Source organism: Saccopteryx bilineata, chromosome 5 (assembly GCF_036850765.1).
Source record: "Saccopteryx bilineata isolate mSacBil1 chromosome 5, mSacBil1_pri_phased_curated, whole genome shotgun sequence".
NCBI classification, from domain to species: Eukaryota; Metazoa; Chordata; class Mammalia; order Chiroptera; family Emballonuridae; genus Saccopteryx; species Saccopteryx bilineata.
Window position 1 is genome coordinate 142,790,621 of NC_089494.1, and position 13,842 is coordinate 142,804,462.

General features: G+C 38.6%; 1 pseudogene; it reads right to left on the bottom strand.

Annotated features, from left to right (window-relative positions):
• Window positions 1-5,795: 5,795 nt before the first annotated feature.
• On the bottom strand, window positions 5,796-13,178 carry LOC136306562 (mitochondrial outer membrane protein SLC25A46-like; annotated as a pseudogene).
• Between the last annotated feature and the right edge of the window lie 664 nt (window positions 13,179-13,842).

A 13,842-nucleotide genomic window follows, 5' to 3' on the forward strand; every position in this document is an offset into this window, starting at 1 on the left:
TTCCTATATTTTATAAAAGATGGAAAAGGATCATTCTTTAAGAGACATTGTCATTTTATTCTTGTACATTTTAAGTTACTATTTTCTATTTACTTACTGATTGAATCTGTTTAATTATTGATTTTTAATAATGTGATAAGCACCTAAGATCCCACTACCCAAAACAAAACCCAGAACCATACCCTACATCTAATGCCGGCTCTTCATCAACCTGTTCCCTGCCTCTTCTCACCTTAGAACATAGAGAAGTAGGTATTGTTATCCATTGCAGATGAGGAATCTGAGACTTCCGGAGGTTGAGTTTTTTAGATCGCCCAGTAAATGTACCATCTAGGATCCAGACTTAGGTGTGTTAACTTTGACGCCTAGCCTCTCAATTGCTCATGTAGTCTCTCAATTGTTTATTTGCGGGATGGCAGAGAAGTGTTGTTCAATGAAATAAAGGAGAATTATCACCGAAGAAGGTAATGGTTCATCTCTAACTCTAACCTTGAGTTTTGCTTTGTTTTGTTTGTCTGGGTTTTTTTTTACCTAGCCCTTTCTAGGTTAGTTCATAGTTCAATTGTCCCAAGGCTGGACATACTACAGCTGGCTCAGGTTTCAAAAGCCACACCAAAAGGTGATATAATAAGGGCAGAATTATGTAAATTGATTGGGTTTGGAAGAGACACTTTTTCAAAAATGATAATGTCAATAGAAAGGCTTTATTTGTATATTGTAGATTAAACTCTCTTTTGATCTTTAATTAATGGTCCTCTATGCCTTTTTCAAGAATGGTTTCTCCTCTAATCTACATAACACATTCTCAACTCTTCCAAGGGTAATACATACTAGTACCATTTAGATGCTTAGGAGGGAACTTATTTCATTAATTACAATGGAGGTTTTAGGGTATTAGGAACTAATTCTACATCTAAACACCAGTTAAGAAAAGCTGGTGTATTTGGGGGGAGATAAATATTAAATAAATATGTACACAAGTATTAAATTAAAATTGTGAAAAGACATCGTGAGAGACTTTGACCATAGGTAGATCCTTGCCAAATCTATGGTTAGAAAAGAGAGCCTTTTATTCAAACAATTTTCCTGGTTAAAGTCTTTAACTTTTAAAATGTAATAGCAATTTTATGACTATACAAGTAATACTTTTTGTAGAAAACTTAAAAAAGATATAATGGAGAAAACCTATCACCTTAATCCCACACAGAAAATAAAGTCCTCCACTATGTTTTCTATGCATCTACATACATTTAATATTTTGTAGTCAGTACTGTCATTCTCTTTTTTATTATTTATTTAATTTATTAGGGTGACATTTCTTAATAAAATTACATAGTTTTAAGATATACAATTCTATAGTACATCCTCTGTACATTATATTGTGTGTTCATCATGCCAAGTCAAGTCTCCTCTATCGCCATTTATCCCCCCTTAACCCTCTTCTATTTTCCCCCAACTTCTTTCCCATGGTAATAACCATTCTGTTGACTGTATCTATAAAGTTTTTTTTCTTAATTCCTTCACTTTTTTCACCAAGGTTTTCTACACCTTCTGCTTGAAAAAGAAGGAGAAGGAGAAGAAACAAACAGAAGAACATAGTTATAAAAAAAAGGCAATAAATACATACCTTTCAATAATTACTTTAAATGTAAATAGCTTAAATGCCCCAATCAAAAGACCATGGGTAGCCCTGGCCAGTTACTCAGCAGTAGAACATCAGCCTGGCGTGTGGAAGTCCCGCGTTCAATTCCCGACCAGGTCACACAGGAGAAGCGCCCATCTGCTTTTCCACCTTTCCCCCTCTCCTTTCTCTGTCTTTCTCTTCCTCTCCTGCAGCCAGGCTCTATTGGAGCAAAGTTGGCCCCAGGCACTGAGGATGGCTCTGTGGCCTCCGCCTCAGGCGCTATAATGGCTCTGGTTGCAATGGAGGAACAGCCCAGATGAGTAGAGCATCGCCCCCTAGTGGGCATGCTGGGTGGATCCGGGTCTGGTGCAGGTGGGAGTCTGTCTCTCTGCCTCCTTGCTTCTCACTTCAGAAAAATACCAAAAGAAAAAAAAACAGACAAAGGGTAGGTGAGTGGATAAGAAATCAAGACCCATATATATGCTGTCTATAAAAGACTCATCTCAGAACAAAAGATACACACAGAATAAAAGTAAAGGAATAGGAAGAGATATTCCAAGCAAGTAAATGAAAGGAAAGAAAAACTGGAGTAGCAATATTTATATCTGCCAAAATAGATTTAAAAAAGAGACTATAGTTAAAGACAAAGAAGGACACTACATATTGATTAAGGAATCAATTCAACAAGAGGATATAACCCTTGTTAATATTTATTTATATAACATAGGAGCATCTAAATATATAAATCAAATGCTGATGGACATTAAGGAGAAATCAAAAGTAATATGGTTGTAGTAGGGGACTTTAACACCCCATTGATATCAATGAGTAGATCTGCCAAACAAAATATCAACAAGAAAATGGCAGCTTTAAATGATGCATTAGATGAGATGGATTTAATTGATATCTTCCGAGCATTTCATCCCAAAGCAACAGTATATACATTCTTTTCAAGTGCACATGGAACATTTTCTAGGATAGATAACATGTTAGAACATTAAACAAGTCTCAATAAATTTAAGAAGATTGAAATTATATTACACCAAGTTATGCAGGTTAACTAACCTGTTACTAAAAAATGAGTGGGTTAACAATGGGATCAAGGAAGAAATCAAAAGGTACTTCAAAACAAATTAGAATGACAGCACATCCACCCAAAATCTATGGGACATAGTGAAAGCAGTCTTAAGAGTCAAATTCATAGCATTACACATTTATCTCAAGAATAAGAAAAATCTCAAATAAATAATCTAACCTTACACTAATAGGAATTTAAAAAATAACAACAAAGAAAAACCCCCAAAGTGAGTAGAAGAAGAAATAGTAATGTTCAGAGTGGAAATAAACTACATAGAGTCTAAAAAAAAATACAAAAGATCAATGAAACCAGGAGCTGATTTTTTGAAAAGATAAACAAAATTGATAAATCTTTAACCAGACTCATCAAGAATAAAGAGGACCCAAGTAAATAAAATCAGAAATGAAAGAGAACTGACAGCTGATCTCACAGAAAAACAAAGGATTATGTGAAAATACCATGAACAATTATATACCAACAAACTGAATGTAGGTAGAGTGCAGAGCACATTCCTAGCAGCTGTGGCTGATGCAATGCTGCAAGAACACTCCAGCACCTGAAACCCTCCTAGGCCCACCCAGGAGGGAGCTTGCCCACTGTACGGAAGTAACTCAGAGCCAACCAGGCAGCTCCCTGACCTTTTCAGCCATTGTGTATATGTCTAGTTTGATTTTGTTCATCAGCATTTTGTAGTTTGCCTCATATAGATGTTGTACATATTTTGTTAGATTTATACCGAAGTATTTCACGTTTTTGTTGTGAATATAAATGGTATTGGATTTTTAATGTCAAATTACAATTGTTCATTGCTGGTATATAGAGAGATTTACATTTGTATATAAACCTTGTATCCTACAACTTTGCTATAATCACTTATTAGTTCTATGAAATTTTTGTTGTTGTTGAATCAAGGGTTTTCTACATAGATAATCATATCATCTGCAAACAAACATAGTGTTCGATCTTCTTTCCCAATATGCATATCTTTTATTTTCTTTCCATGTCTTACTACATTCACTAGAACTTCCAGTACAATTTTGAAAGGGAGTGGTAAAACGGGATATTCTTATTTTTGTTGTTAGTGGAAAAGTTTCTAGTTTTTATATCATTAAGTATGATGTTCCTTGGCATTTTTTTATACATCTTCTTTATCAATTTGGGAAATTCTTTATTCTTATTTTACTCAGAGTTTTTATCATGAATGAATGTTAGAGTTCGACAGATGCTTTCTCTGCATCTATAAATATGATAGTGTGAATTTTAGTTGATGTGATGGATTACATTCATTGATTTTCAAACACTGAAGCAGCTTTGCATACCTGTGATAAATCCTACTTGGTTGTAATATGTAAAAATTTTTTTTACACATGGTTATAATTAATTTGATATTTTGTTGAGGATTTTTGCATTGGTATTCATGAAAGATATTAGTCTCTAATTTTCTTTTCTTGTTATGTCTTTGTTTGGTTTTGGTATTAGAGTAATATTGGTCTCATAGAAAGGGTTAGGAAGTATTCCTCCTGCTTCAGTTTTCGGTAAGAGATTATGGAGAACTGGAATAATTCATTCCCGAATGTTTTGAGAAATTCACCAGTGAACTCATCCGTACCTGGTACTTTCTGTTTTGGCATGTAATTAATTATTAATTCAATTTTTTAGCTAGTAAATATTAGCCTATTCAGCTTATCTATTCCTCCATGTATGAGTTTTGGTAGGTTGCATCATTTAAGGGCACATTTCATCTATGTTATCAAATCTGTGGCCATATAATTGTTCATAATATTTTAATTATATATACATATTTTAGTACACGATTTGTAAATTTGGAAATAGTAATAGCTTTCATGATTATGTATTTTATTTTCTCTCTGTTAAAAGTGGCTCTAAAAACAGCCTGATAATTCACATAAGTAGGTAACAAGTTAAGCTTTATAAACATATGACAAATATTAAGTTGATGGCATTGAAACACTAGATTTGGATATAGGTAAGCATGCTGTTTGCTTTAAATCTTTGGTATCTTTGGCTTTTAATATTTTATTCTGATATTCAAGCAGAAAGTGTGTGACTCATTTTATATAATAAACTGATCAAAAAGTGGAAAATTTTTAAGGATGAAGGAATTTCCAAGTTTTTTGTATGTACCTAAATGGCTTTTTATATAAAAAGTATAGTCATTAGAAAGGTAAATAGGGACAATACAATTCAGAACTTTGGCTCCTGATTATAGATCGCCAAATCTAATCCTTTTCATCATTATCAGTGGTGACATAATTTTATTGCTTAAAGGTAAACTATAACTTCTTGATAATATACACTATATTAAGAATGACATACTCATTTCAATTAAGAAGGTAAAATAAGCAAATAATAAATATTAAAGTCAGCTTGACCAGGCAGTGGTGCAGTGGATAGAGTGTTGGATTGGGACACAGAGGACCCAGGTTCAAAACCCCAAGGTCGCCAGCTTAAGCATGGGCTCATCTGGTTCGAACAAGGTTCACCAGGTTGCTGGCTTGAGCAAAGGGTCACTTGCTCTGCTGTAGCCCCCTGGTCAAGGCACAAATGCGAAAGCAATCAATGAACAACTAAGGCGCTGCAACAAAAAATTGATGCTTCTCATCTCTCTCCCTTCTTGTCTGTCTGTCCCTATCTATCCCTCTGTCTCTGTCACACACACATACACACACACACACACAATAAATAAATAAATAAATAAATAAATAAATAAATAAATAAATAGATACTCTAGTCAGAGGGAATAAAATCAGTTGTGTGAAATGTTGTTTTATGTTTGCTGACAAATTTTTGCTTATACCTAAGATCATTTTCAGTTCAACATGTATGCAACACTATCTAGAATCTAATTTATGAGTGTTATTTTTATTGAGTTTTCAAATTTGAAATACTTTTGATCCAAAATAGGTACCAATGCCTTTGAAAAAAAGAGTTGATATCAATATAATCAGCCTGGGCTTTTTCTACTAGTTTTATTTTCTAATCCTTTTTTCCTCCAGTATTCATTGTTATCCTTCATAATTTCATAACAAAGTATCCAGATTATGTATTTTAGACTAATCAGGGACTTAAATCTCAAACGCTATTTTGAAGAGGTATAGAGTAAATAATTTTGGTATCTATAAATCAGCTGCATGCAGTGTGTATTATTACACAGCACTAAACCCTTTATAAAAACCAAGCATTTTTTTCTCCTGCTTTATGATGTGAATACAGTCTCTCATTCTCTCATGCTGCATATTAATTGGAAGCATTTCACAGCCAAGGTTTGTATTGTCAGTTATTGTGCATGTCCATTAAATGTGAAGGTGATGCAAAACTGTTTGCCAAACATCAAGTGTAACATCAGAGCCAAGACTGGCAGCAAAGTTATGAATAAGTTCTGGAAAATGAGTATTCAACATACTCTGCACTGGGGTAGTGCTCTCAGACTTATAATAATAAGTCTCTGTCTTTAGAATTAGTGGGACAATGTCTGGATGATTGAGGTGATGATATAACGAAGAACCCAGGCAGCGCTGTAGGGAAGACCAAGGAGAAAAGAGGAAGTAGTCATTTGCTGTGAAGCACTCCCATGCCTATCACTCTTCCAATGCCTTCTTTAACACATTTCAAAATTCCAGCATTATCTCAAATTTCCCCACTCTGTAATGTTTCAATTAGACTTGCTGCATAAAAAGGCATTGCCACCAAATAAATTAAGCTAACCTTACGGGCCAGGTCCTGCCAAGTAGTGGTTTTCATGGTGAATGGGACATTACTAAGTAATCATGTCCTGAAATGCCCCCACAGAGGGTGCCAGCACATTGGGGGATTTCCAATTCACAATGATTTCAGTAAAAGGTGTTCTCCTCTTTGTTTAGGATTCCACTTATGTAAAAACTCTCTTGGTCAAGCTGTAAATTCACTGATCATCACTGTTCCAAGTGTGACTTCCTGGACAGTAAATGTCCTTCCCATTCCTTTCCAAAGGTCCCTTGGTCCCTGAGTTTTGTTGAAGTTGTACATAATATTGATAATTGTAAATGGAGTGAGATGATAATGCCAAGCATGGTCATTAACCTGACATTGTGGTGTAGAGCAATGCAAGGCTGAGCCAGTTCATTTTCTGTCCAGAGATTTACAAGTCCAATACCAAATCCAACAAATCTGCTCAACTGTTCACACAGCACATAGCTAAGATGAGTGTCTTTTTTGGAGGTGATCCTGGAGAAAACATTTGTGTAAGGAAGGGAAAGGAGGGCCACTACAAGTGCAGAGGATCCAGGGTTTAATTATCTTTTTAATGTCCCTAGGATCAGTAGAAATGGCTCATTTCTGACAATACTAACTTGTGTCTTCTATCTTATTTTCCTAGTTAGACTGGCTAGAAGTGAAAATAGACTGAAGTTAGGTTAGTACTTAATTTCTCCTTACATTAACTATCTGTTCTTTTCAGCTTTTCCATTAAAACTTTTAGCATATTATTCCCAGTTGTTTTAAATTCACAATCTGAAACATCTGCCATACCTGAGTTTGGTTCTGATGCTTTCTCTGTCTCTTCAAACTGTTTTTAATTTTTTTTTCTTTTTTGTATTTCTCTGAAGTTGGAAATTTAGTATAAGGCAAAAGATTTATACCATCTGAAGAGAAACCAGAGCAGTTGTTGTTGCTGAAAGCCAGACATGATGTACTATGTAGAAAGGATTGAGGTAAATATGCCTTTATAGTGAGATTTTATATTTATCTGCCTAGGGGTTAGGCTCTGTTTCCTGCTTGCGGTAGCTGTAGGAATCAAAAAAAAGAAAATTCCTCTGGTGTCTTTGTTTTTGTCTCTGCTGTTTCCTTAGGTTTTCCTAAAGATTTCTTTTTTAAAAATGTCTGAGATGTGCAGTTCTTGTTGTATTTCTCTGTTATTGTACAGGAGCTCTATTGATGAGGTAGTAAGGTACTGGGGGAGAAAAACATTTTATAATTCTATGATTAGGTCTAAGCTTTTTAGTGAGACTATACTGGGGATGTAATCTTTATTCAGTTTTGTTTTGCTTCCCCTGAAGGTGAGATAGAAAAGCTAGAGTGAGCTGGAATTGAGTATTTCCCTTCCCTATATTGGTTAAACTCAGGTAAAACTGCCCTGGAAAAATAGTTTCTCTTGAGGGCAGGTCTTGTTAGAAGAAGAACTGAGAATTATCTAAGCCTATTTCACAAGGGCTACTTTTGCCAGAAGCAGGAGATCCCCCCCCCCCCAATGTTCCTGAGAGAGTCAGGTAAAGCTCTTAGATGTAAAATTCACAACAATGTAGAGGCCTCCCCAAAACTGGATTCTCCTGGAATTTTTATCTCTCAAACTTGTCCACACTGAGCCTCTAGCAATTAATTAATTACAGATTAAAATTTCCTACCCTCCTACTGGTTTTTGTGGAAGCTTCCGCTCCTGGGCTTTTGCTGCGATATGTTGCACTCTCTCTATTTGCCTATCTCTTGCTCCAATTTTGGAAAGTGTACTTTGCCTTGCGATCTCATTTCTCTGGTGGATCTGAGAAGAGTTGTTGATTTTTAATATGTTCAGGTTTTTTTTTATTTATTGTGAGGTCAGGAGCAATGATTTCAAGCTCCTTATATGCTGGACGGAAAACTAAAAATTCTTTGCTTCCATTTCTCTGTGTTACACAACTTTAATTGTGCCTTATTCATATTTTAAAGAGTTCAGAATGACCTACAAAACTGATTGTGTGCATATTATTTAAATGGAAACTAGATATTAAAGCTATGAAAAGAATGAAGCAAAAATAATGTTCATGTAGGCTATGGTAGTCATTGTGCTTGAGCATTACACTGGACCAGGAATTCCCTGAATAAAATCCCAAGAGAAAAATATTACAGCTTACATAGTTTTCTTTACCTTGCTGAATAAACATGACAATTTTTTAAAAAAATATATTTTATTGATTGATTTTACAGAGGCAGGTAGCGAGAAGTATCAGCTCATAGTTGTTTCACTCTAGTTGTTCACTATTGCTTGTCATATGTGCCTTCACCAGGCCAGCCCAGGGATTTGAACCGGCAACCTCAGCATACCAAGTCGCTGCTCTATCCACTGCACCACCACAGGCAGAGCTAACCCTGACAATTTTTGAATAAAGACAATATTCTCCTGCTTCTAAATTCTAAAATAAATTTACCACATGGAATAAACAAGTGGAGCATTGAGCAACAGGCATATTACAGATAATGGGTTTATCAACAGTCGACAGATACAGATGCCATTTTACATAGCCCTTTCTCATAGTAACTTTCAGTAAAAACCAATGTTAAATGTTTGGCTCAATGAAGGCAATTCTGAGAGGGTCTACATTAATATGCTCTAGATATGTACTCATACAGCATGACTCTAAGCCCAAACCTTTCAACCTTAAGGAATGAGTGGATGGTTTGGGAGTTTGTCTTTATTAAATATAACTTTTCTTAGTTAGGCTTTAGTAGTCAGTAGGTATTAGATGTCCAATAAATGACACCATTTTTTACCAACCATATTCAGAACTGACTGAAACATAAAATGTATCAGTCAGCAGATGAAGGTCACAGATGTCACCTTCATTACTCACAGGCTGATTTTGAAAATTGTGGCCTCTAAGTATAAACAAGTGGACCTCCCTCTATTGAATCCCAGAAATAGACTGACAAATCCACATGGTGTCAGGCAACAGCAGATCAGGAAAGACCCGCCTCAAAGGGCTTAGGAAAAGCAGAAAAGAATATTTGCTTTTTTCCCAAATGAAAGTAAAGGAACCTACTCATATTCAGTTTCTCCTTCCAAACTCCCCAGAAATATTGCACAATAAGGGCAGAGAGAAGCCAAGATGTTTAGTAATTAGGATTCTTTCACTAAAAAGGAAACATAGAAAGTAGGGAAGAAGCATCCATAAGAGTCATATCTGGATAGGTGATTCAAGTATGCACTCGCTGGCAAAAGATTTAAAGCAATGAATGCTGATTAAAGACATAATGATAATATCACTCTGTATGTCATATAAGTGTATGTCATATATGATACTTCTGGATGTCATATTTGCACTTCTGTTATGAAAGTTGAGAGGCTTAAGCTATTGGTCACTCAGATAGAGTGCCACCCCACCTTGGCTACTGCTGGGAGATGAGCATCTGTGAACCAAATCAAAATCCTCCACACACACAAAAAAAAACTAGGCCCTGGCCAGTTGGCTCAGCGGTAGAGCGTCGGCCCAGCATGTAGAAGTCCCAGGTTCGATTCCCGGCCAGGGCACACAGGAGACATGCCCATCTGCTTCTCTATCCTTCCCCCTCTCTTTTCTCTCTATCTCTCTCTTCCCTCCTGCAGCCAAGGCTCCATTGGAACAAACTTGGCCTGGGCACTGAAGATGGCTCCATGGCCTCCGCCTCAGGCTCTAAAAAAATGGCTCCAGTTGCAATGGAGCAACGCCCCAGATTGGCTGAGCATTGCCCTCTGGTGGGCATGCCAGGTGGATCCCGGTCGGGCACATGCGGGGGAGTCTGTCTGACTGCCTCCCCGCTTCTCGTTTTGGAAAAATACAAAAACAAACAAACAAACAAAACTTAGGCAAGTGTCCGATTGAGAGGGCATACTTCTATGCCCTGGTGCTGAATAAAGTAATTTTGACCTAGAAAACAATGCATTGTTTGCTTTTAGGGCTGTAACAAAAAGTCAATAACACCCTGCAAAATGCCACATTTTAAGCAGTGAAAGTTTTTGGTATCAACACTGGGCTGCATTAGCTGAAAAATGAGCTAACCCACCCACCTAGGTAACAAGCACAGGGACTTCCTGAATCAAACAAAGAGGGATCTAAAATTCTACAGAAAAATACATTTTGGGGGATAGTAAGAGGTTTTGTGGAAAAATATATTTTAATTTTAAAGGGAAAGATGAGAAATCAAGAAAATAGATATATAAGAAATACTTTTTGATTTGCCAAAATATCCACCAAATTGATATATTAAAGAGTTCAGTAATTTTATGGGTTAGGCTGATTAACCACAAATAATTTAGTTTAGTGACGCAGCTATCCCACAAACAAGGGTTGAAAACTGTGACCGGGATGTGGTTCAAGCCGTTTCAGAGTTGAACTTTAGCAGAGTTGCCCAGGGAAGAATTTCCACTTTTCACAGTTTCCTTCAGGAAGTTCCACTGGGAGCTCAATATGAGCAGCTAAAGAGTGTGAGTAACTGCTAACTCTTCCATTTGTCTTAGCAAAGGGACTTAATTAAGCTCAGTTATACACATAATTCACACATCTTTGATTGTTCTTTCTAAGCTCCTTTTATTATTGCTTTGGCTGCTAATTGCAGGTTGCCTGGAGTGGAAGGGAACTGAAATATGCAAAGAAAATACAATATATTCAGTATTTCTTTATTTAATAAAACTGCACCCGATAAACATATCCAGTAATTAGAGGAGACTGTATATGAATGCCATGGAAGAAGGAGATTTGGATAATAATAATTTCATAAAGTTAGCAAAAGTCACTATTATCCAGTTATCCCTCAATACCCATGAGGGATTGGTTCCAGAACCCCCCACAGATAGCAAAATACATGCATGTTCAAGTCCCTTGTATAAAAGGTTGTATAAAATGTCACACTGTGCATATAACCTGCACACATCCTCCTGTATACTTTAAAGCAGTGGTCCCCAACCTTTTTTGGGCCACGGGCGGATTTAATGTCAGAAAATATTTTCACGAACCGGCCTTTAGGGTGGGATGGGTAAATGTATCACATGACCGAGACAAGCGTCAAGAGTGAGTCTTAGATGGATGTAACAGAGGGAATCTGGTCATTTTTTACAAGTAAAACATCGTTCAGACTTAAATATAAATAAAACAGAAATAATGTAAGTTATTTATTCTTTCTCTGTGGACCGGTACCAAATGGCCCACGGACCGGTACTGGTCCGCGGCAGGGGGTTGGGGACCAGTGGTTTAAAGCATCTAGATTACTTATAATACCTAATACAATGTAAGTGATATGTAAATACTTGTAATACTTATTGCTTAGGGAATAATGACAAGAAAAAAAGTCTGTACATGTTCAGTATAAACACAACCATCTTAGGCCTAATTACATAGTAAACATCAGCAACAATGTTACATTTTAAAAAATATATTTCAATCTGCAGTTGGTTGACTCTGCTGATGCAAAACCCACAGATACGGAAGGATGACTGTATGTACTCATCCATGGTTAGTTGAATTCTTATTTCTTCAAGTTTGTTGGGGGCATCATGGTTAATATTGTTTCAAAGTCTGCATTTGATTCAAATGAAACTACATGCTAACTTCTTCACTTGGTAAATACATTGTAAAGGAAAGAAGAGAATTAACAACTTCTGGAGAAGAGACAAGATGGCCACAGAGTAGGTGGACGCTCCAATTCCCATTTCCCAGAACCAAGGTGGATTACAACTTAATTTGGAGAACAATCATCTTGAAAGACCAAATTTGGACTAAACTAAGAAGATTCTATAGCCGAGGATCACCAAAGAAGCCACACTGAGACTGGTAGGAAAGGCAGAGATGCAGAAAGGGCTGTCCCACTCCCGGGAGTGAGTGGCAGCCCGGAGGTACTCTTGAGATGGGGAAGGTTGCCTGGCAAGTTGTGGGTCTTCAGCCCCAAAACCAGAATCCTAGCCTAGAGCTCTGGAGCCTGGAAGGGGCTTACAGACTGTATTTGGCTGAGAAAAGAGCCTAGACACTGTTTGAGAGAAGGAGGCAGAACTCTAGGACCCAGGCTCTGCATTAAAGGGACTGCACAGAGAGCCTCGCTCACAGCCCCTTTCCCGGGCTCCAGGAGCTGGGAGCACAGGGAGGACTGGAGTTGCCAGCGGAGTGGTATGGGAGGCACAGGGGGAGACACTTTGAGAGATGATCACCCTAACCCCTGGGCTGAGTCACTTCCCAAATCTAAAGTGAACATTTTTCCTTGGAGCAGCCACAGCAGCAAAGAAAAGAAATTACCCCATCCACTGGAGGCTCTCCTGCCCCACTTAGAACAAAGGCGCTTAGAGGCAGGCAGCACCTTAGGGGCACAAATAGTGAGTGCAGAGGTCTAATCTACACCACATCCCGCACTGCTGAGAGCTCCCTGGAGTGGGCGAGCTGGCTGCGGAGGCCAGGGCAGTCCCGAGCGAGTGCATAAGGGCCGGCCCAGGGAGGCGGAAACCATGGCAGCCACCGTAGAGTTCTGGGCAAAGCACATACTCCTGCCTGTGTCATGGGTCCACCCTTGGCAGGGTCGGGGGTCCGCGCAAGCGCAGGCAAGCCCGCCAGCAAGAGTGGAAGCTGTGGCGGCCTCTGTGGAGGTCAGGGCCCGCGCGCAAACCCGCCCATGGTGCGGCACGCCCTCAGCGGCAGCGGAAGCCCGGCGACCTTGGGGGTGGTCCGAGTGGGCTTGCACAAATCTGGCCATGGAATTGGGAGCCATGGTGGCTGCTGAGGAGGTCTAAGTTGACGCGGAACACCCCTGGCGATGTGGACCCACCCTCTGCAGCCACAGAGGCCAAAGCGGTCCAAGCGGGTGGAAGCGGTCTGAGTGGGCCTGCACGAGCCCCCCCACAGAAGCAGAAGCTGCGGAGGCCCAAGACCATGAGCAAACTTGCCCGTGGCGCAGGCCTGCCCTCAGTGGCAGCGGAGGCCTGGCGGCCTTGGAAGCTGTCCCAAGCGGGCGGCGCAGCTGAGGCTGGGCGGCTGTGGAGGTGAGCTGGCTTTGGCAGCACCTGACCCCAAATGCCCCAAGCAGCAACAGCAGCAGTGGGCGGGTGGACAGACCACACCACGGGAGCACACGGGCCAAGTCTGCTGGACCCCTGTGACTAAACACACTACTGAGTGCTGAAAAAGAAGAAAAAAACAAAATAAAATAAAAGTCTGGATAGAATGACACCTGAGGATAAGGAGCAGACCACATCCAATACCAAACCTAATCACTGAGTTACAGCAATAAGAGGCAACAGAAAGCGGATCTCAGGGGAACTTGAACTCTTTTTTTATTTATTTTTATTAATGAAAAAATTTTTATTAATGTTAATGGGGTGACGTCAATAAATCAGGGTACATATATTCAAAGAAAACATATCCAGGTTATCTTG